At 62.3% G+C, this 21,040-nt stretch overlaps 1 protein-coding gene and 2 long non-coding RNA genes across 3 annotated transcripts in view; 2 read left to right on the forward strand and 1 right to left on the reverse strand.

The window, feature by feature from the left end:
- Positions 1-21,040, reverse strand: part of JPH3 (junctophilin 3) — an 87,420-nt gene that overhangs the window by 8,357 nt on the left and 58,023 nt on the right. The gene's annotated exons all lie outside the window — the stretch shown is intronic.
- On the forward strand, positions 2,900-10,869 carry LOC119871921. Its single transcript, XR_005359928.1, has 2 exons — positions 2,900-7,951; positions 8,580-10,869. It is a non-coding gene; the product is annotated as an uncharacterized LOC119871921 (long non-coding RNA).
- On the forward strand, positions 11,408-13,590 carry LOC119871922. Its single transcript, XR_005359929.1, has 3 exons — positions 11,408-11,834; positions 12,106-12,218; positions 13,131-13,590. It is a non-coding gene; the product is annotated as an uncharacterized LOC119871922 (long non-coding RNA).

The raw sequence follows: 21,040 nt of genomic DNA on the forward strand, positions 1-21,040 counted from the left end.
GTGAGCAGGTGCTGTCCACAGGGGCCTTTGGACACATTCGTGCACCGAGTCCAGGAAGGCCCGGCCCATGGGTGTGCAGGGCACTCCTGCCCATGAGCTGGGATGCTGAACAAGGAGTATGTCGTGCGGGCTGAGAATGGAGCCACGGAGAGGGTCAGGTGAGGGGACCCAGGGGCTCCTGGACTTGGGGGGGGCGCCGTGGACAGACGACGGGCAGGCCTGTTGGCGTCTGCAGCCCCATGAGGGTCCGCACCGCGGCGCCTTCCAGTAAGAGGCTGACCCGTGGGCATGTTCACGAGCAAACCGAGCAAACTGGACCTAGGAGAGCAGCTAGCCAGCCGGTCGCACACACGGGGCGTGCCAGAGGGTGCGAGGGGCACGTCAGGCACCGTCAGACCTGTGGCTCCGGGAGGGATGGCCAGGCCCTGGGCCTGGAAGAAGGTTCTCGGCCTCACAGGGGCCTCAGGGGCTTCCCACAAAGACTCTCACTGCAGGCGGCTGGGGCCACAGCAAGTGAGCTCAGGGAAGACCACTGGAGGGGCCAGGACGACCTGAAGCCCAGCATCGAGGGTCTGGCTCAGGGCCCGGCGCTATTAGGCTGAACGAGGGGGGCTTAGGGCAGGCGCACACCCCCGCCAGGCCCCTCCCCAGGAAGGTGGGACGTCCTCTGCTGCCCACTAGCGACAGGTCTCCCCGTTCCCAACAGTTACTGGTGTCGATCAGGTGTGGGTGGATGTGGAGCCCAAAGGGCTCTGGACTGAGAGACGGGTGGCACAGCGTGGCCACTAGAGACCCTGCCACGGACGGTCGCTGAGGAGGCGTGGTTAGAGCTTTCAGAGTGACAGCCAAGTGCAGGTGGCTGGATTAGACGGTGGCGCACGGGGTGGAGTTGCAGGAAAACGTGCATGAGATTTCATGTTGGTTAAAGCAGCGAGTCTGAGGGCTCCTACAGCAGCAGCGAGAGCCTGCGTTCATGATGCAGCCCCCCTTGCAGGACTCGGCTGAAATCCCAAGTGTTGGGCTAGCGGGTCGTTGTTTGGAGCCCCAACAACACGTGTAAACACGTGGGTGCCACCTCCCCCCCAGTCCTCCGTCCCCACTGGACACGTGGCTGGACCACAGCAGCCTCCCCCATGGGGGGCGCATCCAAAAAGCCCATCAAGGGACGCCTGAGTGGCTCCATTGGTGAAGCATCTGCCCTCAGCTCAGGTCTTGATCCCGGGTCCCGGGATGGAATCCCGCATCGGGCTCCCCGCTCAGCGGGGAACCTGCTTCTCCCTCTCCCGCTCCCTCTGCTCCTGTGCGTGCGCACTTGCTCTCTGAAATAAATAAAATGTTTGAAATAAAAATAAAAAGCCCATCAAGACTGATGCTCCCTTCCATTTCTGGCCAAACCCCTGTAAACAAAGTCAAGCACACCCCCAGCCCCCCTCCCCACCCTCGCCTTCTCCGGGTGAGGCAGGTCTGCTGCTGGAGCAGGGGTTCTGCTGGACACAGCACGTCTGGGCAGCATCTACGCCTCGCTCGTGGGGCCTGGCCCGTTGGCCGGCGAGAGCCTGGTCACTACCTGCAGACCGTCCGTGAGCGCCCGGCGTCAAGCCCAGCCACTCTGCGTGGGTCCTCCAGGCCAGCACAGTGGGGCGTGGTCCTGCGAGCCCAGGAACAGGGCCTCAGCCCCCACCCCCAGGGGACCCTCCCGTGGTGGGCAGGCTGCCGGAGAGAGGGCGCGCTGCACCCCTGGCCCCACTCACATGCCACCCCTGCAGGGGCCACTGTTTGGTTTCCATGTATTCGCTTGGTAAAAATACCACAAACGTTAATTCACCAACATCGTACGTGTATTTACATACATACATTCACACATAGAGAGAAAGACTGTGCTGTGCCAACCCTAAAATAAAATTGAATCAAGAAGAGTGCATTTAATAGAGAAGAAAGCCTCCCGGCGCGTCACGAGGGCTGATTCTGTGGGAGACTCTCAGGGCCGGCCGGGCAGTCAGGCCCCCTGGGTGAGTGAGTGGAGGGGTGAAGCCCCAGGCGCCTGAGCCCCCTGCCCCCACAACCCCCACAGGGGCCCAGCGGGCAGGCGGGGAGGGGGCGGCGTCCCACGGCTCCCTCTGACACGGGCCACCACCTCGGGCTACTGGAGACAGGGTGGCAGAGGATGCCGGGTGACCTGTCCCAGTCCATCCCCCACCCAGTTCCACCCTTGCAACCTGTACTGGACCGGTCCCCCCCGGCACCCCATCCACCCAGAACCTGGGACTGTGACCTTACTGGGTCCAGATGGGCCACACTGGACATCCTGGCTGCCCCGGAGTGTCTGACTCTGCGGGGCTGGGCCCAGAGACCTGCATTCCCGCTGCTCCGGTGACGCTGCCGGCGGGCCGGGGACCTCTGAGAACCACTGCGCCACACGCCGGAGCCCCCAGACTATGCCCCCTCCCTGACTGCAGCCCACTCCCCCTCCGCCCGCAGTGGTTCTGCATCCAGCGCCCCCTCCCAGGTGGCCCCCTCCTCCCGGGTGCATGAGTCGGACCCCACAGCCAGCCGCCTGCCCACTCCCACTCTGGACTGAGGCCATCCTGCCCCCAGGCAGTACCCCAGACCCAGAGCAGGGGGTGCGTGTAACCCTGTGACGGGCTCCCCAGCTCTGGGGTCTCCAGCCTTGCCGGACTCCCCACCACCCAATTCAGAATGTGTCTTTCCTCACAGTCCTCTGTTGCTTGTTACTCTGTGAGGGCAGGTCTCTTGGAAAGGAGGGGCCCAGGGTCCTACGTCAGGTTGCCGTAGGATGTGGCTGCGAGGCCCCTGCTGGCACCAGTGCTGGTGACCGAGGGGCTGAAGGGGCCTTGGCAGGGGCTGGGGGTGCTTGGGGGGGTCGTGCTGGGTGTCAGAGGTGGGCTACGGGGGCCCTGCTGCAGGGGCGCACCCCTCACCAGCTTGGCGGCAGGGGTCTTCCACACTGCAACATGACTCATGCCTCGTTTCCACAGCCCGGACAGATGGGGACACTGAGGCACAGAGGTCTGGCCTGATGATCTAGTTCTCCTCCAGCTCAGAAAGGTGTCAGGAGTCTCGATAAGTGACTCAGGCTGCCACCGCCATCCGAACGCATCTGCTTTCTGAAAGCCCCTGTAGGGGGTGAACAGCCTCCCCCAGAATTCACATCTATCCAGAACCTCCAAATGTGACCTTATCTGGAAATGGCATCTTTGCAGATGTGCTTCGTTCAGATGAGGTCGCTGTGAATGGGAGGGGCCCCAATCCCATGACTGATGTCCTCATAAGCTGGACAGAGATGCACAGCGGAGGCCCTGTGAGGATGGAGATGGAGGGATTGGGCCGAGAGGGGCCCTGGGGGTGTGGCTGGAAGCGGGGCAAGACACGCATGCGTCTCGGGCCACGTGAGGGCCTGCCTTTCACAGGGGGAGACACACTTTGGGCACACTGAAGGTCCATTGAACGAAGGTCCAAACAGATGTCCCTTCTCCCTCGTGACCCCACAAGGTCCCAGGGTGGCCCACGGGGCTTCAGGCCTCGGGGCTGAGGATGCCTCCATGGTACCCAGGCACCTGCCCAACACCACACCTGCCCCTCCCGCCAGGGCCACTGGCCAGGGGGCCTCCATGTTTCCCGAGAGGCGACCCGGGAGAGGTCACACTGGCCGTGGCGTCCAGATGCTGTGACTGCCACCCGCTCCCTGTCTCTTACACCAACCACCCCGTGGTTCACCCTTTTACAGCTCGGGGCAGAGCTGGGCGGTCATCACCACTGACTCTTGAACATCTCCAGCTCCAAAACCCCGGCCCCATCAGCAGTCACCCCCGCCCCCGGCAGCCACCATCTGCCTCTGATTCTGGCCCCGTCCTGTGATCAGGGTCCCGTGACACCCCCGCATCCACGTCTGAGGGTCACCACGCTGCGACGTGGCCAGGGCTTTCCGGGCCGCACACGCTCCCCAGCCTGCTGCGGGTTTGGGGACCATCTCCCCCCGCAATCAGGTAGTGCCCGACCCGTCCGCCCCCACCCTGCATGGGGCCCAGGGAAGGACTTGGAAAAAAAGCTGGCAGCTCAGGGCCAGAACAATTATTTCCCATTAACGCAAAATCCTTCCTTCCCCAGGCGGCGAGCTGGCGCCGTGAGCCCTGTTTCTACGTTACTGAACCTGCTGGAGAGCAGTGGGTCAGTCAACTAAGGGACACGCTGACAGCCGTCACGAGGGAGGGCTGCGCTCGCTCTACAGAAAGCCCACTGGTGCTCCGAGCCAGGGCGGCCCTCAGGGACGCCTGTGTGTGCCGGGCCCCCCCCACCCATCCCTCTGGTGCGCCGTCTGCTGGGCCCCCTGAGCCCAGCCCTGGGCCCCCCCTGGTCCGTGCGGCCCCACGCAGGGAGGGGACAGCGGGCTGCCCCGGGACTGGCAGCAGAGACAGGGACACCGGCAATGGGGGTCCGCGTGGCTAAGGAGGGGCCTGATGTCACTGAACAGGAGCACATCCCGTGTGCCCACCAGGTGCCCCTGGTTGGAGGTCTTGCCCGCATCCCACATGCGGCTGCGTCCCCCGCCCCAGAGGGCAGTGGCGGGAACCCACGGGCCGCAGTGGGAATAGCACGCTCTTCCACGGGGAGGCTCGGAGGCCTCTTGCCCGCACAGGCGCCAGCGCACCAAATGAAGGGGCACCCCCGGCAAGGCACCCGGGGCGGCGGTTGGCAGCTCTGAGACCGCGTGTGACAAAGCTGTGCTCTAGCAGCCACCCAGGGGCACCACGGATGTCCCTTCCCGTCCGGAAAATATAGCTTTTGTCTTTCTTAAGCCCAGGAGGCTTGCAGCCTCAGAGGACATGTGTCAAAGTGAAGGGCCACGTTGTGTCCCCCAGTTGACACACTGGGACTCCTAACCCCGGTACCAGTTGGCATGACCACTGATGGAGTTAAGATGTGGCTGTCAGGGTGGCCCCCAGGCAGCGGACACCAGGGCACAGACACGCCCAGGACAGAGGCCTCTGGAGGGTCCAGGCTCCCCACACGCCCCCTCGGACGTCCAGCCCCCAGGACCCGGGGTGAGCAGTTCTGGTTGGCTGCCCCCCCTGCCCCCTGCAGCACCTGGGGACGTGGCCCCAGCTGACACAGGGTGTGCTGCTTCCTCCACAAACGAGCCCCTTACTGGCACCATCACTTCCTCCTCAGCCAGCTCTGGTCCCCGAGTCACCCTCGGGCCTTTGGTTCGAGCCAGTCCCACTGGCCTGGTGGCTCCGAGACGCTGAGGCCAAACCCAGTTCCAAGAGCGAAGGAAGAGAGCCCTTCCACCACCCCAGCAGGCCAGAGCCCGACCCGACCTCCGTACGGAGCATGGGGAAGGCCCACTCGGAGCCAGCTGCTCCTGCAGACACGGCCGTGACAGCTCCCCCTTGTTAGGGCAGGACCCCCACCCCTGCTGGGGTGCAGCCCGCTCCCACCCCCTCTGAGCCAGTGCCCAGAGCACCCCCAGCCTGTCTCTCTGGACCCAAGCCTCCCCAAGCCCTGCAGCCCAGCACCCGTCAGTGGAGGCTCCAAGTACGAACGGGCGTTGTTCGTACAGAAGAGGAAACAAAGGCCCAGGGGACGCAGAGCCAGCTTCTGAGTCCAATCTGCCCACAGCTGGCCTGCTCTGCACATCTGCCCATGAGGTGCTGTCCTGCAGCCCGGGTGTGCTCGGGGCCTCCTGAGCAGGACCACCTACCTGCCAGTGACCCACCCCGGCCTCCCACTGCCCCCACCTGCCCTCGCCTGCCCCTTCAGATCCACGACGGTAAACAGAGGCTGCAGCTTTTGCAAACCCACATGACTTCTCCCTGTGAGTCCACTCTCTGATACATTGTAAGGAGGTGGACCCTTTCTGGGCTGGGCTGGGCAGAAGCAGGGTCAGGGCTGGTGCAGGGGAGAAGAGGAGAGGGGAGGGAGATGCTGGCAGGGAGAGCACGTGAGAGCAGCCACAGCACCACCCGGGAGCTGGCCAGAAATGCAGGTTCTCAGGCCCCGTCAACCTCACGATCACAGGAACCCAGATCAGAAAAGGCCACCAGGCCACTGAGCCTCCAGCATGCTGCCTGACACCAGGACTCCATCCTCTGTCCTTCAGGGGTGCCAGGAAGGTGGGCTCTCCTTGGAAGGACACCAGAGCCTGGCCAGAGAGCCCTGGATGTGCCCTTACAGGCCTGGGCTTGAGGCCTTCCAGATCCTCGGGCTGATCACCAGGCCCCGTGGGCCCCAGCCTCGCGGCCGTGGAACAGAGGCCGCACAGGCCATGCTGCCGGCACGTGCCCAGCACACAGGACGCCCGGGGGACCCACAGCTGGGTTCCCCCTCTGGCCTGGCTGGCAGCACCGCCCATCAGTGGAGAAGGTCCTGGTCCATCCCCCAGACCCCGATCTAAGGGGGCAAGCCCCTGGCAGGGCCCATGGAGCTTGAGGCACAGGGCTGACCCCTACTCCAGGGGGCAGGCGGGGAGAGGGCATCAGAGAGAGCTGCCTCAGTCAGAGCAGACCGGGAGGCCCTGGTGACCCTGGGGTGGAGGACGGCCCCGGAACATCCCTGGTGGCATAACCCCGAGGCTGCTTTATTTCAGGAACCACAGGAGAGCTGTGCAGAGGGTGGCCCTGGAAACCACATCAGCAGTGGGGCGGAGGCTGCTCCCACGCCCCTCCAGGGCAGACAGCACTGAGCAATCCCGCATTCTTTCCGGGGGGTCCTCCTCTCAGCCGCCCCAAGCAGCCGTGGTCAGCGGACAAGCTGAGAGCTGCGTGCCGCCCCTGGGTGTGCTGCCACATTACCCCAGCCAAGTCTGATGGTCCTAAATGCACCGCGCACAGCGCACATGCCCATCAGAGGCCCCCACCCACCCACCTGTGCCCAACCCTCCCCATCACGGGGACGCATCAGCTGGAGGAGGAGCGACCTACAGTGAGGTCCTGGGGGGTCTGTGCAAGCTAGCCCCGCCCCCTGAGAGGGCATGGGAGGAGCCAGTACCAGGGTGGGGGACCCCAAAGCGCATCAGCAGAGGCAAACAAGACAAAACGCCTATGGGGTTATGTGGTCAAGGCCTTGTCAGCTGAGCTTCATCAGCACCTGGGATGGGGTCTGGGCAGGGGTGTGGCAGGGAGTGCGGCGGGAGCCCGGGGTGGGGGCCGTCCCTGGAGATAATCTGTCAGGTTAGCTCCAGAGCACACCTTCCTCTGGAGGCCCCTCCTTCCCCAGGGAGGGAGCTGCCTTCCCAAGGCCCACCGTCCCTCAGCCCTCTGCCAGGTGCTCTGTCCAGGGGGGCTGCTTGTGGGACAGTCCCACGGCCTGGGGGCTCATTTCAGAGCCGGGTGCCTGGCCCAGAGCCCCTGGCGCACACCCCGTGGAAAACATTGCCACTGGCTTTCTGCTGCTTGTCCTAGGCGCCAGCCGAGAAGCCTAGCAGACAGGCTGGAGGCTCTCAGGTGCATCCTCAGCTCTGCGCTGCCTCTCCCGGCCTCCGTCAGCCTCCCAGAGTCGCGGGTCAGGGCCTCGACGCTCCAGCGCCAGCACCCTGCCAACAGCCGGTGCTCACAGAGTGCCCAGCACCCACCCTCAAGGTGCCCCAGTGGCACATGAGGGCCGGACCCCAGCATCTGCACAGGGTGTGGGTGATGGGCAGCGCACTCAGCTTGTCCTGACAGGTGAGGATGCCAACGCCAGAGACGGGAAGACCTCAGCTCTGAGTCACCCCACGGCCAGCCGTCCTGGAGTGCCACCACTGTCAGACCCCATGCAGGTGCTGCGGACGCGGGAGAGAGCACGACCCAGCTCTTGCCCCTAGGAGGCTCAGAGAGCAAGACGGGCCTTCACCACCATGCCGCACATCCCCAGGCTAGCACCAGGTCAGCGAGGGCTTCCTGGAGGAGGCAGACTGGGACCTGGGATCTGAAGGACCAGGAGGAGACCAGTAAAGGTGAGTGGAGGAGACTGGGACACGTGAGGTCCTGGGTGGGAATGAGGTCACAGAGCACCCAAGGACATGAGCAGAGAAAGAGGATGGGGCAGGAGCTGGATCCCAGAGTCTGGGCTCCTCCTGAGACCAGCAAGGGGCCTCCTAAGGGGCCTGGGCAGGTGGGGACTGGCACCCACAGCTGGTGTGGGAGGACAGGCCGGGGACAGAGGGGACGCAGGTGGCCCGGTGGAGAACTAACCCTTCTGGACGGACCCACTTGGGCGGCCGCGGTGCCTGTCACCTGTCACAGCCCCAGCAGCAGAGGCAGCAGCACCTGGCTGGTCCACAGGAGGACTGTGGGGTTTGGTGGGATGTTTAAGCCCTTGTCAAGCCAGACAGGATCTCAAACAGAGCCAAAGAGTGAGAGGAAAGCCCTCGTGGTGGTGATTTCAATGAGCTTTTCTATGGGAGCCAGAGCCAGGGAAATGGGAGGTGGGGGGGCAGGTTTCTGCAGAGCCTGAGTCCCGCCTGTCTCTGGAAAGCATGTGTCATCTGGTCAGAATGACAAAGACATCCCTTGGAGCGGCCTGCAAAGCCAGGGAACATTCTAGATCAAGCCACAACAGCTGGCTTCTCTTCCTCCCGCCAGATCCTTCCCTACCCCCATTCTTTTCCTGTTAAAAAATCCTCAAAGAAAGAAAGAGAAAAAAAAATCTAACGAAGGACATGTTGCCCTGCGCACTGACGGGGTCAAGCAAGGCTGACTCACAAAGGCGACCAGACGCCGACGGGGTCACGGAGGTGCCGTCACAGAGGGACAGCCAGCCGCCAGCACTCCACGCCCGTCCAGAAACGGCCCTCGCCTGACACAGAGGCTGTGCCCAGAGGATGGGGGCTGTGCCAATGTCCTGGGGCGGCAGGAATAGGCCGCCACACCCCTGGGGGCGGGAGCGACAGACCCGTGTTCTCTCTCGCCAGAATCGCGGCCCGGGCCCCCTGCCTGGTCCCCAGCCCCGGTGCTGCCGTCATCGTCTGCGCTCCTTGGCTTGCAGACGCTCACCCAGGGCCCTGCCTCTGCCTTCTCAGGACACTGGTCACTACACGTAGGGCTCACGTCATCCAGGATGACCTCATCTCAACATCCTCAGTCACATCGCAGTTACCTCGCTCCAAAGAAAGGCACGGCCGGAGGGTCCGCTGCACGGGTCCCCTGAGGCCCGCCCTTCGAGACCCTCCGTCCCGGGCCAGATGCTCCCAGGAAGCAGTCCTGCACCTGCCCCCCACCCCGCAGCGCCCGGCTCCCAGGAACACTCCATCTGGGGCAGGTCGGGCCCCCGTGAGCCTCAGTCTACCCAACTGTGGAGCGGGTATAGCGAGGGTCCCGCGGGAGGGCTCTCCGGAGCGCCAGGAGCTGGGCGTAGACCACACACAGCCACTTGTTAGCGGCTGCTTTGTGGGTTTCGTTGTTCAGCAGCGTTATCGGGCTACAGTTCGTGTACCCTGACAGCCTCCGGTTCCGAGGGTGCAGGTCGGTGGCTTCTAGCGTACTTGGAGCTGTGCAGCCATCACCATAAGCTAATTTTATAACATCGCCCTTACGAGAAAGCTCACGCCCGTCAGCGCTCTCACGGCTCCTGCCGCCCCCAGCTCCTGCACCTGCTCGTCTGCCTTGTGTTTTGGTTGCTGTGTCGAAAGAACCTCTCTCAGGCGGAAGCCGAGGACCCAAAGTCTGGGGCTGTGGTGCCACTGTGCGGGGTCCCCACCCGTTCTCCGGCCACACCCGGGCCGCCTCCCACCTGGCATCATGGAGCTCCTCTTGGAGCTCAGAGAAACTCTTTGCTACAAAAACAGACAAAACTCCAGAAAACCACCGTCTTAGAACAGCAAAGAAGACAGAAGGAGGCTCACACTCTCACCCCAGACACAGAAGCACCCCCCACCCCACCCACAGCACTGCTCAATCACTGTAGCCCACCGGCCACCCCCACCACAGAGAATGGGCCTGGTGTGCCCATCGACCACGTGCTGGCACCAGGGACTCAAAGCACGAGGCAGGTCCTGCCCTGAGGAGGTGGCACGTCTGATGGGGACGGCTGGGGTGCACAGAACCACAGCGCGGTGGGTACCACCAATGCCCTGGGGCAGGGGGACAGGGCATCCCTGAGCTGGAGGTAATGAGGGGCTGGCCAGGCGGTGAGTTCCAGGAGGAAGGGACAGCGAGTGCAAAGGCCCAGGGGCAGGGGAACGAGCAATGTGCAGCACATCAGAAAACAAGGAGGTGAGGTGGGGGGGCAGCAGGATCTGCCTTGTAGGGAGACAGTGGGTGATGGAGATCATCCTAAAGACCGGCTACGACAGCTGGACACACACACATTTCTAAATATACAAAAGCAAGAGGAGTCCTTTTAAAACCTTTTTTTTCAGGTGTAGAGAATGAATGTGAATTTCCACTTCCACCTGTTTGCCCACCCATCCAACGTCCCTCCCACAGGTAACTACTCTTAATTCTGGCGGACTCTGGCCCGGCGCACCGTCTGCGGACTTAGAGGCATTCACGTTTTATTTTTGAAACCTAAACGGCGCCATACGCTACATATTCTTTTCCCATTAGTTGTGTTGCATCTAATGTGTCACGGACAGGTGTGCATACGAGTTCACTGAGGTTTCCCTCATCCCTTTCGGCGCCTGCATGACATCGCGCCGCTCGGCCCGACAGCAGCCCCCACGCGCGCACACTCATCACAAACTTCGGACGCAGATGTTCGCACACCGCGCCCTGCTCTGCCTCATGCCATTTTGTTGGTGGTTTTTTTTTCCAACCTAACGCTGTATCTGGGAGATTGTTCCACACCAGCAATCACAGAGCTCTCTTCTCTTGTTCTTTTTAATGGATTTTTTTTCCCCCCGAAATAAACTGTGCCTGCTCCTGCTGATGAACATGGAGGTTGTTTTTGGTTTTGCTTTTACAAATCACGATCCGACGATATCCCGGCACATTTGAATCTCGACACACATATCTGTCTTCAAGGACACGCTCCAGAAGCACAGCTGCCGTTTCCACACATCTGCTCTAATTTGGTGACTGTCATTTTTTAAAAAAGCCCTTCCCAAGCTGACAGGTAAAACACAGCGTGATTCCATTGTTGTTTTAATTTGCATTCTGGTTAAGAAGAGGGAGGCTGGGTTTCTCCTGTTAAGGTGGAGGAGTTTATTTTTTTTAAAAGATTTTATGTATTTATTCATAAAAGACAGAGAGAGAGAGAGAGAGAGAGAGAGAGAGAGGCAGAGGCACAGGCAGAGGGAGAAGCAGGCTCCATGCAGGGAGCCCGACCTGGGACTCGATCCCGGGTCTCCAGGATCACGCCCTGGGCCTAAGGCGGCGCTAAACCGCTGAGCCACCCGGGCACCCCAAGGTGGAGGAGTTTACAGAGAAACAGGGAGGCCGCTCCTGCCATCCCCATCTCACAGGTGAGAACACTGAGGCTCCCGCAGCAAGTCCCCCTGGGGCATGGCAGGTGTATTTGCCACCCACAGCCCAGCCCAGCCAGAATGCCCACAGGCCCCAGCCTTCCTGTTGGGGGGCTTGGGGGTGTGCATCCTGGTTGCCATGGCAACCCACAGGCTCCTCTCCTCAGGCACCCGCTTCTCTTAAGGAGCTGATTTTCCAACATCATTCTGCCCTTCCCGCCTCGCCGCCCCTCCCGGCCCCAGTCTATGTTTAGACTGAGCGCCCCCTCTTCTCCTCCCTCACCCCACACCCAAGCCCCCGCACACCAGGAATAGCAGGCGAACCGCCACCCTGCGAGTAGCCTACATACCCATTGAGCAAGTGGAAAGATGGCTAATTTGAGTGCTGCGCTTCCACCCGCGGGCGAGCGCACAGGCCACCTCTGCCTGTGACTATGTGTGCACCGGGATGGGGCCAGGGCGGGCAGCAGGGCACCAGTGTGGGCAGGGGGTGGGGAGCCTGGGGGCCAGGGGGCCAGAAGATGGGGGGCCTAAGGGGTGGGAGGGCACAGGACAGGGCGGGGGCAGGGCACCAGTGTGGGCCGGGAGGTGGGAGGCCCAGGGGGTGAGAAGCACAGGGGGTGAGGGGCCAAGGATGGGGGGCCAGGCACAGGCATATCCTGGGTGTACGAAGAGCTAAGTCACGTGGTGGGTGCTGTCCTTCTCAGTAGCCTCCCTCCACGGAACACACATTTACCTAAGAAGAAGCTCCTGCCCCTGCCTTCTGTGGTTTGCCTACTTCACACCCTGCCCAAAACCTGATCTTTGAAATAACACTCAGGTATGTTCCGTGAGTAAAGGAACCCATGTGGCCATGACGTCTGGACTGGGCCCAGGACCACTGGCCTCCACGGGCTGGAGAGGAAAGGTGCCTGCCCCCTCCAGGAACCTCGGCACAGCACGGGCCGGTCAATGCCACGTCAACAGGGCAGAGAAGGGACCATGCATTGGAGGTTACCACCAGGGGCCCCGGTGCAAGTGATAAACGGGACCTGGTGGTCACTCCGCCCTCCCGGGGCCTGCTGTCCCTGCCTCCAGTGGAGGCAGGATCTCCAGGCCCTGACATGCCACTGTCTGATGGAGCAGAGCAAGGGGCCGTGCCATGTGGCCCATCAAACATGCTGTGATGTTTGGGGCAGCGGGTGATGGTGCCTGGGGCACCCTGGGGCAGCGGGTGATGGTGGGACTTGCGTCCCTCACCAACATCACCTAGTCACCATTGTGGGATGATGAAGGGGATGCCAAGGAACAGGAGAGGTCGAGGGCTGGCAGCTGCGCACCTGTCCCACGGAAGCCAAGGTGCCAAGCCTGCAGCTCGTGGTCCCATCAGACCACGTTTACATGACACAGCTGCCGAGGTTGGGAATTTCAAAGATGGGAACCCCAGGCACCAAACCCCCAGAGCGGGGCCCCTGTGGGTGTGCGGTGGCAAGTGCACCGTCTGCACACCCACAAAACCACCCCGATTACCACCTTGCCACCCTCTGGTGATGTTACGCTGTCTCCTGACTCAGGAAGGGCCAGGACTAATCTCTAAGGCCCCCTGACCTCTGACCAGGTGGTGCTTCTCCTGGCAAGTCCTTCCTGTCCACTTGCCAAACCCCTGCCAGGCCGGGGCAGGTAGCCTCCGCCTCCCCCTCCTTAGAAGCTCCCAGAGGCACGGGGCTTTTATCTCCTTTTGTATTTCTCACAGAGGGTGGATCTTCATCCCAGGAACCAAGAACAGGGCTGGCGCGAGGCAGGCACCAACATGGACATTCGTCAAACCGATCCATCAACACACTTCTGCTGTTTTCTGGAAACATATCCTTCTCCCAGCAGGACTGTGACCGTCCCGCAGCACACGGTGTCTGGTGCACAGCAGACACTCGAGATATCAGCGTGTGGAAAGGAGGACGGAACAGCATAAGCAGAGGCACGGAGGAGGACTGACAGGTGATCGCCGAGGAGGATCCTGCGGCAGACGCTCGCCCGTGCTCCACCCTTGTGGATCCTGGTACCGGATACAAGACTGTTCACACAGCAGAATCAACACATTTGTTGATAGAATAAATGAAATAAAGCCAGGCCTGGCCCTCGGAGACCCCTGGTGGCAGGGATGCCAGGCGGCGGCCATGCTCTGCTCCTACCTGCACCCCCATGGGTCTCACCCATTGGCCTGCTTCTCCCAGGGGCTCAGTTACAGGACAAATGGAGACCAAGGCCATTTATAGGACACACCATATTTCCAGCAGCTCCCCGCCCCAGGCCTCCATCCCTGCTGCAGGGCGCCCCACATCACTCACCCCGCCAGACCCCTCAGCTCCTCATCCTTTCTGCAGGAGGGACGCCAGTTGCGCTGAAGGCCTCAGCTTCTAGCAACCGGCTGCCTGAGGGACGGGCCTTGCTTGCTACTGACCTGCTGCCGCTGCCACAGAAACCTCCCCATGTCCTCGTCTCCATCCGTGGAAGGGTGGAGATGTGCAGGAGGCAGGCGGTGGGCTGGCCCCCGCGGCAGCCCCAGGAAGCCAGGGAGGTGACTGGGTTCCATGTGCAGCCAGACACATAAATTGGGGGATCTAGAGAGTCTGCAGGCACAGCCCCACGGGAGAGCCAGGCCCTGCGGACGTGCCCCAGGGGTGCTGGGCGCTGCTGCTGCTCTGGCTACAGCCAACAGTGGATCCAGCCTGGCCTCCTCTTCCCCCAAACCGGGGATGCTCACACACACATGCCACTTGGTCCCAGCCACCCCTGAGCCAGGCTGGAGCTGTCACCCCAGGCTGCAGACCGCCAACACCCTGCACTTCCCACATGGAACCCGTCAGCACACCTGTTGCTGGGGTCACTTTACAGAAAGGGACCCCGAGGCAACAATGTTCTGCAACCTGCCTGAGGGAACAGGCAAGTGTGTGGCCCAGGGGCCCACTCATCCCCACCATGATAGAGCACCGGTCCAGGCACAAGCTTCAGCCTCAAGGCAGCCAAACCTCCTTTCTTCAGCCCCTCCCACAAGTCAGGCAAGGAGATTGGGTGCTGCTGGGCACTGAGCCTCCCCAGCCCGCCCCACCCAGCAGGTGAACATCACAGGTCCCACACCTGTCACTCAGCGACACCTCGACTGGGCCTCCTACTGGGGTGGAGGGAAGCAGGGTCTGCTCCTTGCACCCCCTGTGCCCCCTGCTGCTGTGAGGGCCCAGGGCAGACCCTCTACTGCCCCCTCCCACCCCCACCTGGGATGAGACAGCAGGTGCCAGGAGCATCCTGACGCTTCCCTGGAAGTCCTAGAAGCTGAGAGAGGCTTCTATGCCAGCATGCAGTTCTCCAAAGGCAGAGCCTCAGGAGGTAACATCCCAGGACACAGGGAGGATTAGCGACATGTTTGTCAAGTGTCTGGAGCTCCCCGGAGACCAGACCTAGGTGTGTGAGGAGCAAGCCAGAGCTCTGCTGGGTGGTGTCTGAGGTGGCGGGATGGGTGCAGGGGCTCTGAGGCCGGGGTCCCAGCCTGGGGATGGAGGAGGACGGGGAGGTGCCCCCCCAGAGCCCAGTTTTGTGGTTTGCCATGGTGAGCACCTGAGGAGCTGGCCACAAAGGACCCCTTAGACACTGACCACTGAGCCACCTGTCCAGGGGGCCGTACTCCATGGGGGGTGGGGTGGGGAGGGTAAGGCCTACAGGCCACGGGCATCACCCAGGCCCCAATCAGCAACACTGACTGCTCTAGACACACCTGGCAGGCCAGGCGGCATCCTCCACTTTACAGAAGGGAAGGAATGTTGGGCGGCATGTCGAGAGTACCCTGAGCAGAGGGAGCCCTCCCCCTAAGCCTCCCACACCCCAAAATGCTGGCTTTCCCTCTCTTGGGATCTGTCAGGGCAAAAGGCCAGCCTCTGAGCAAGCAGCATTCACGTGGCAAAGTCAGTGGGTCTGGGGTGGGACACCAGGAGGACTTCTCGGAGGAAGCGCAGCTGAAGCCGCTGCACCGGGAGCAGCAGAGCAGAGAGCATGGAGCAAAGGTCAGTGGCGCCAGGGTGCTCTGCTCTTCTGTGCGCGGAGCGAGAACAGGGACAGACCCTGGAAAGACGCCTGAGGACCAGGCAGGGTCCACCGCCACTGCCGGGAGGGGCACGCTTCACACTATAGGGGCTGCAGAGAAAAGGGAGCAGAGACCCCAGAGGCAGCACAGCCTGAGACACTGTGTGGACCTGACCCAGGGGCTCTCTGAGGGCCAGTGTCAAAACTCTCCATCTTTGGGGCTCCAAGAGGGGTGGCACCTGACCCGACACAGCAGCTGTCACCATGGAGAACTGAGGGCAGGCTTCCCGGTGCCGGGCACAGCCCATGATCCCATCCTCGGCCCCAAGGACCACAAGAGGGATCCGCACGGCCCTGACTCCAGCCTGGGGGGAGCGCTCTTCTTTCTTTCATTTCTGGGGCTTGAGGGGAGAGGCGGACAGCAGATCAGCAGATGGAGGAGGAGAGACTCTTAGATCAGATGTGACACCCTCCTCCTCTGCCCGCACTCAGACAGCGGGCTCAGGGCAGCAGGGCACAGCTGTGGGTCGAGTGGTGACCCCATTTGGCAAGAGGGTCCTTGCAGATAGGATTTTGTTAAGGATGTTGAAACGGAAGATCATCCTGGATTATGGGGTGAGCTCTAAATGCCATCGCGAGTGTCCTTAGAAGAGGGGACAGAGGAAAGGAGGCACATGGCCACGGAGTTAGGGAGTGAAGGGATGTGGCCACAACCACAAACACTTGGGGAGGAGCGTGGAGAGGCAGGAAGGACCCTCCCCCGGCCATGGCAAAAGCGAGGCCCTGTCACACCTGGTTTGGGCCTCTGGCCTCCAGAATGGCAGGCTCCTAAGGCCCAGCCCACGGGGGATGGAGACACTCACGCAGCCATCAGGGGCACCAGAGGGCTGCAGCGGGCCAGCTGGGCTCAGTGCCACCGTGCCGAGCTCTTGAGAGTCACAGTCCCCTTGGCTTTCCACATTCTACAGACGGGGACGTGGGAACACAATGATGCCTGCCTCCCAGGGTCCCTGTGACAGCTGAAGGGGTGGTGGTCACCACGGGGAATGTGCATCTTGAAGTTAGCCATGGCCTTGCATCCTAGGTTTGCGTCTGTTGGCTCTGCATCCACGCTGCAGGATGGGGGTGAGGGGGGTGCCCGGCTGCCTGGGGTCAGAGGTCAACAATGAGATCCAACTTAGAGGGGAGGAGGGAGTCATGAGGACCAGAGTTCTAGCTGGGGACAGAACATTCTAGATAGCGAAGCCGGTGCTCTGTGAAAGTGGCCTCAGCAAAGGCGGTAGCTGTGGCCAACAGGGTGAGCAGGAGCAGGACCCAGGGCAGACAGGAGGAAGGGACAGCCGAGGGCAGGTGCCAAGCATCCATGTCCCTCCTAGCCCCTGCCTCCCGGACCCTCGGACCCCAGCCAGAGAGAGGGTGGCAGGAGGGGCTGCTGAGAGCATCTGTGATATGTGGCTGACCCAACAAGGCCAGGGCCTCATGGGGGACTGTTCCTGGGGCGCACCAGCCCACCACCAGGGTTCTCCTGTGGTCGTCATTATGGATACAACGGCTCAAGCAGGGCCCGCTGCCAGGGTCTGTGGCTGCTGCGTCCCATAGGCCCCTTCACCGGGACCGGCCTGTGGGGCAGAAACCAAGGCCTCTGTGTGCCCCATGTGTCACCCACTGGAGCCAGCCCCTGAGAGCAAAGAGCAGGTCCCCAAACAGCCAAGTCCTGTGGGGTCCCAGCTCAGCACCCCGGGTGCCCATCCTTGGAAGGTTCCAGTGGAACACGCTGCAGAGGGCTGGGTAGACGGGCTTGCTGCCTCCCCTCCCTGCATCCAAGGAGTGAGGGGCTTGGGGCAGGGGAGGAGCAGCTGTTAGCTCAGCCTCAGTTTCCCTGTGTGCAACATGAACCATGGCTCCCATCTCATTGGTGTGACTGGATTAAGGGCATGTGGCCAGCCCTGAGGCTGGACAACTCTGGGGGCCTTTCTGTCCTGCCAGCAGCCTCCCCCAGAGCCACTTACTTGGGGACAGCCATCCATCCACTAGATGGCCCGGAGCCACATGCCTGTCCAGCAGCAGAGACCAGGGTGTCCCTCTGAACCACCCGTGGTGACCAGTCTCCGGCCCTGCCCTCACCAGGATGCTAGTTCAGTCCTCCTGGTGCCCTCCGGTGGCTGCACCCAGCCATACACCTTCAGCTGCACGCCTGCATTTGCCTCATCACCTGAGAAGTGGGACGGTGACAGGTGGGCAAGTCACACACGTGAGCAGCTGGGACAGGGCCAGCTCTGGGCCCCGACGAGATGACTGTAAGCTGACCATCAGCCGGGGTGAAGGTGGGACGGGGCCCCAGGAGCGGATGCCACGGGTGGACGCGGGTCTATGCGAAGCAGGTCCGACACCTGCTGGCAGGCGTTTCCCAGGGCCATCCCTCCTGTCGTCACCACCACGCTGGGCCTTACCCGTCAGAGCGGGCTGGGAAGCGCCAGGGTTTATTTGCAGGAAGTTTAAATAAACATTTGGTAAAAATGTTTGTGATACGTATTAACTGGAAGAGCAGAGTCTGGAGAAAAGTAATGTCCGGAGAGACTATGGTTCTGAAGGGCCCCGGGAGACGCCAGGAGGTGTGGGGGTCTCCCTGCAGGCTGCCCGAACCCCATCCTGGGCGCTCCCCCCACCAGCCCCCCGGGGAGGCCAACGATGCCAGCAGCTCCATGGGTGAAGGGGGAACGGGCGCCGCGGCCTGCGCCTTGCCTCCGCCGGCCCCACTGCCCCCTGGACGCCCTCAGGGCCGGACGGCAAGCCAGGGTTCAGGCCCCTGGGGAGGTAACAGCTTTAAGCTCTAAATTCTTTAGCATTTCGTGAAATCAAGGGCATTGCCTCCTGTCAACACGGCGCAGTCAGGGCTGGGACGCAGCACCCGTGTGGAATCCCGCGACATGTACCGCAGGGGTCGTGGGGGAGACTCAAACCCTTCATCAGCGACGCGTGGAGACGGGAGCCTGATAAAACGGCAGCCCAGCTTCACGTGCGTTCAGGGTCGAACACGTCAGGACCACAATATACACGGCTCGCGGCTCGATGGGATTGCAGGGACTGCGGGGGTTGGGGGGGACCCAGTCCGGGGTGGGGGGGTGGGAGGGGCAGCTGCTCAGGGGGCTGAGGTGTCGGCAGGAGGGCGGCTCGCAAGCTCAGGGGTGCCCTGTCCCTGATGGCTCAGTTCGGGGGTGCGGCTGCCTGTCCACCCTGTGTTTCTGGAGGATGAAATCACGCACAAGAAATCACGCCACTTAGGTCATGTTCAGATTGCTCCCCAGTCGGGAGCAAACACTGTAGCCGACCTGGTGGCACGTCTACGCTATTCAGAAAGCCACCTTGAAAGCGTCCCGTCACCGGGTCTGCAGGCTGATCACACCTCACCTGCTCGTCCCCTCCGGCCCCGGCGCACATCCGGACAGCAAGGCTGGCGAGCACCGCCGGGCCGGGAGGTTGGCGCCGGACTCCGTGGGGCTGATGCTGTGGCGAGGGTCCTGTGCTCGTCCCTGCGGGCCACAGCAGAGCTGGCACGGGTCACTTCAGAGCGAGCCGAGAGGAGGCCGTCAGGCCCTTGGCTGGCAGGTGATTAGCGTCTGACCAACATTTTATTTAGGGGGAGAGCCAGCCAACCAACCCTGGCAGAGGGCATGCGCCTCACCCCAAACCCTCAGCAAGGCTCGGTGGACACAAGGCCCAGACCCAGGACTGACCGTGGGGGGTGCCAGGGCCCCCTTTCCCCTCGCGCCCCTCATAGGACCCTGACCCAAAACAAATACCTAGGAAGTGAGCCAGACCCCAACGTCCAATTCTACCCAAACCAGTCCCAACCCAGACCTGTTAGCTGATGGTCCCAGGAAATCAGACACGACCCTGGCAAAACCAGGCAGCAGGGAAAAAACCCAGCTGTCGTTTGGGTTTCAGGGGTGCACGGAGTCTGCGGCCAACAGAAACCACTGGCCTGCTGGTTCTCAGCATCCTCAGAGGTCGGAGGGGCACCTCCCAGGCCAGGCAAGTGTTTCCCGTGGCGCACCTCTGACGACAGGGCTGCACCGTCCCGGTCACAACACGGGGTGGCCGTCCCGAAACCATGGACTCGCCTGTGCCAGCCATGGGTGGTTTTCAGTAGGTGAGCTACAGCCCGTGAGGCCACCAAGGAAACCAATTACTGGAAATGTTATTGACAAATCATATTTGAGACGCGGGCACACGCCGTGCTTCTGGATGAACTCATGAAACAAGCCACGCTTGTGGCCTATGCTGCCCGTGACCCACGGGTGCTGGGTAAACGCTACTTCGCCGCCCGACCCTCCCCTGGTGGATGAACGTGGATGCTCCAGACACCAGAGCCAGAACACCCGCTGGGAAACCACATTTCACAGAGGCTGGCACAGCAGAGAAAGTGATTCCTTCCCCCCGGAGCTGGTCGTGAGCCCCTGGCACCCACACTGCTCTGACCCCTGGCGGGCTGGGGTGCTTTGGGGGTGAGGGGCACATTCCCCAGATAACAGCCCTCAGTGCAGCTGCCCTGGCAGCCCGACCCCCAGAAGGCCAGTCCACCCTCGGGGCGGAGGCCTCGCTCCCTCCCACAAGGATCTACTGTCATCCCCAGGTTCAGAGGGTGCACCCGGGATCGGGCGGTCAGCACAGTGCCAGCCCCAAGATGTCCATGCCCTAAGCCCTGGAGCCCAGGAGTGCCCCTCACGTAGCAGAAGGGTCTCCACAGCTGCAGTTCAATCAGGGATCTCCAGGCGGGGACAGCGTGCTGGACTATCCAGGGGGACTCCGTGTCTCCACAATGTCCTTGGCAGATGGGACGGAGGCAGGAGGGTCACAGCGAGAGATGAGACGGGGCCACAGAGGTCGGAGAGCGAGCTGGGAGACCAAGCTATGCTGCTGGCCATGGGGGCAGAGGAGGGGCCACAAGCCACAGGACGCGGCGTCTCCGGAAGCCAGAAAGGGCAGTGAAGGGATGCACCCTGGAGCCGCCAAAGGATCCAGCCCCGCTCACAGCTGACCCAGGCTTCAGGCCTCCAGACGGACGAGGTGATAGATGTGTTTGTTACAGCAGTGATGGGCCACGGCAGGGCCCCAGGGCACCTGGGGCTGCAGCCCTGCTGGGGATGGGGCACAAGGATGCCCTCATGCCCTCTTCTGCTCCCCGCCCGGCCAGGGCTATTGGTGTCCCATTTGACAGACGGGTAAATTGAGGCTCAGAGAAGCTAGGGTGGATTGCAGGAGATCCAGCGGATGCAAATGCGAACCAGGAGGATACGGGGTCCAGAGCTCTGACATCAAGCCAGGTGACCCCCAGACATGTCTCTCCAGCCTCATGTGGGCTTGTCATTTAGTGCCCAGGATGCCTGTGGGGTGGGCGCTGCCGTCCTGTCTCACAGACAAGGACAGGCTCGGGGAGGGGAGGTGTGGGAGCCACGTGTCCGGGGAGTCAGCTGGTGGGAGGCTGGAGACCCGCCTGGCAGGGTGCGGCTTCCACTCTGCGGCTGACGGCTGCAGTGGGGACGTGGGTGTGGCCTGGACACCACGGGACGACCTGGGTATGAGTGTCGGGCA

This window comes from Canis lupus, chromosome 5 (genome assembly GCF_011100685.1).
Source record: "Canis lupus familiaris isolate Mischka breed German Shepherd chromosome 5, alternate assembly UU_Cfam_GSD_1.0, whole genome shotgun sequence".
In the NCBI taxonomy this organism is placed as follows: Eukaryota; Metazoa; Chordata; class Mammalia; order Carnivora; family Canidae; genus Canis; species Canis lupus.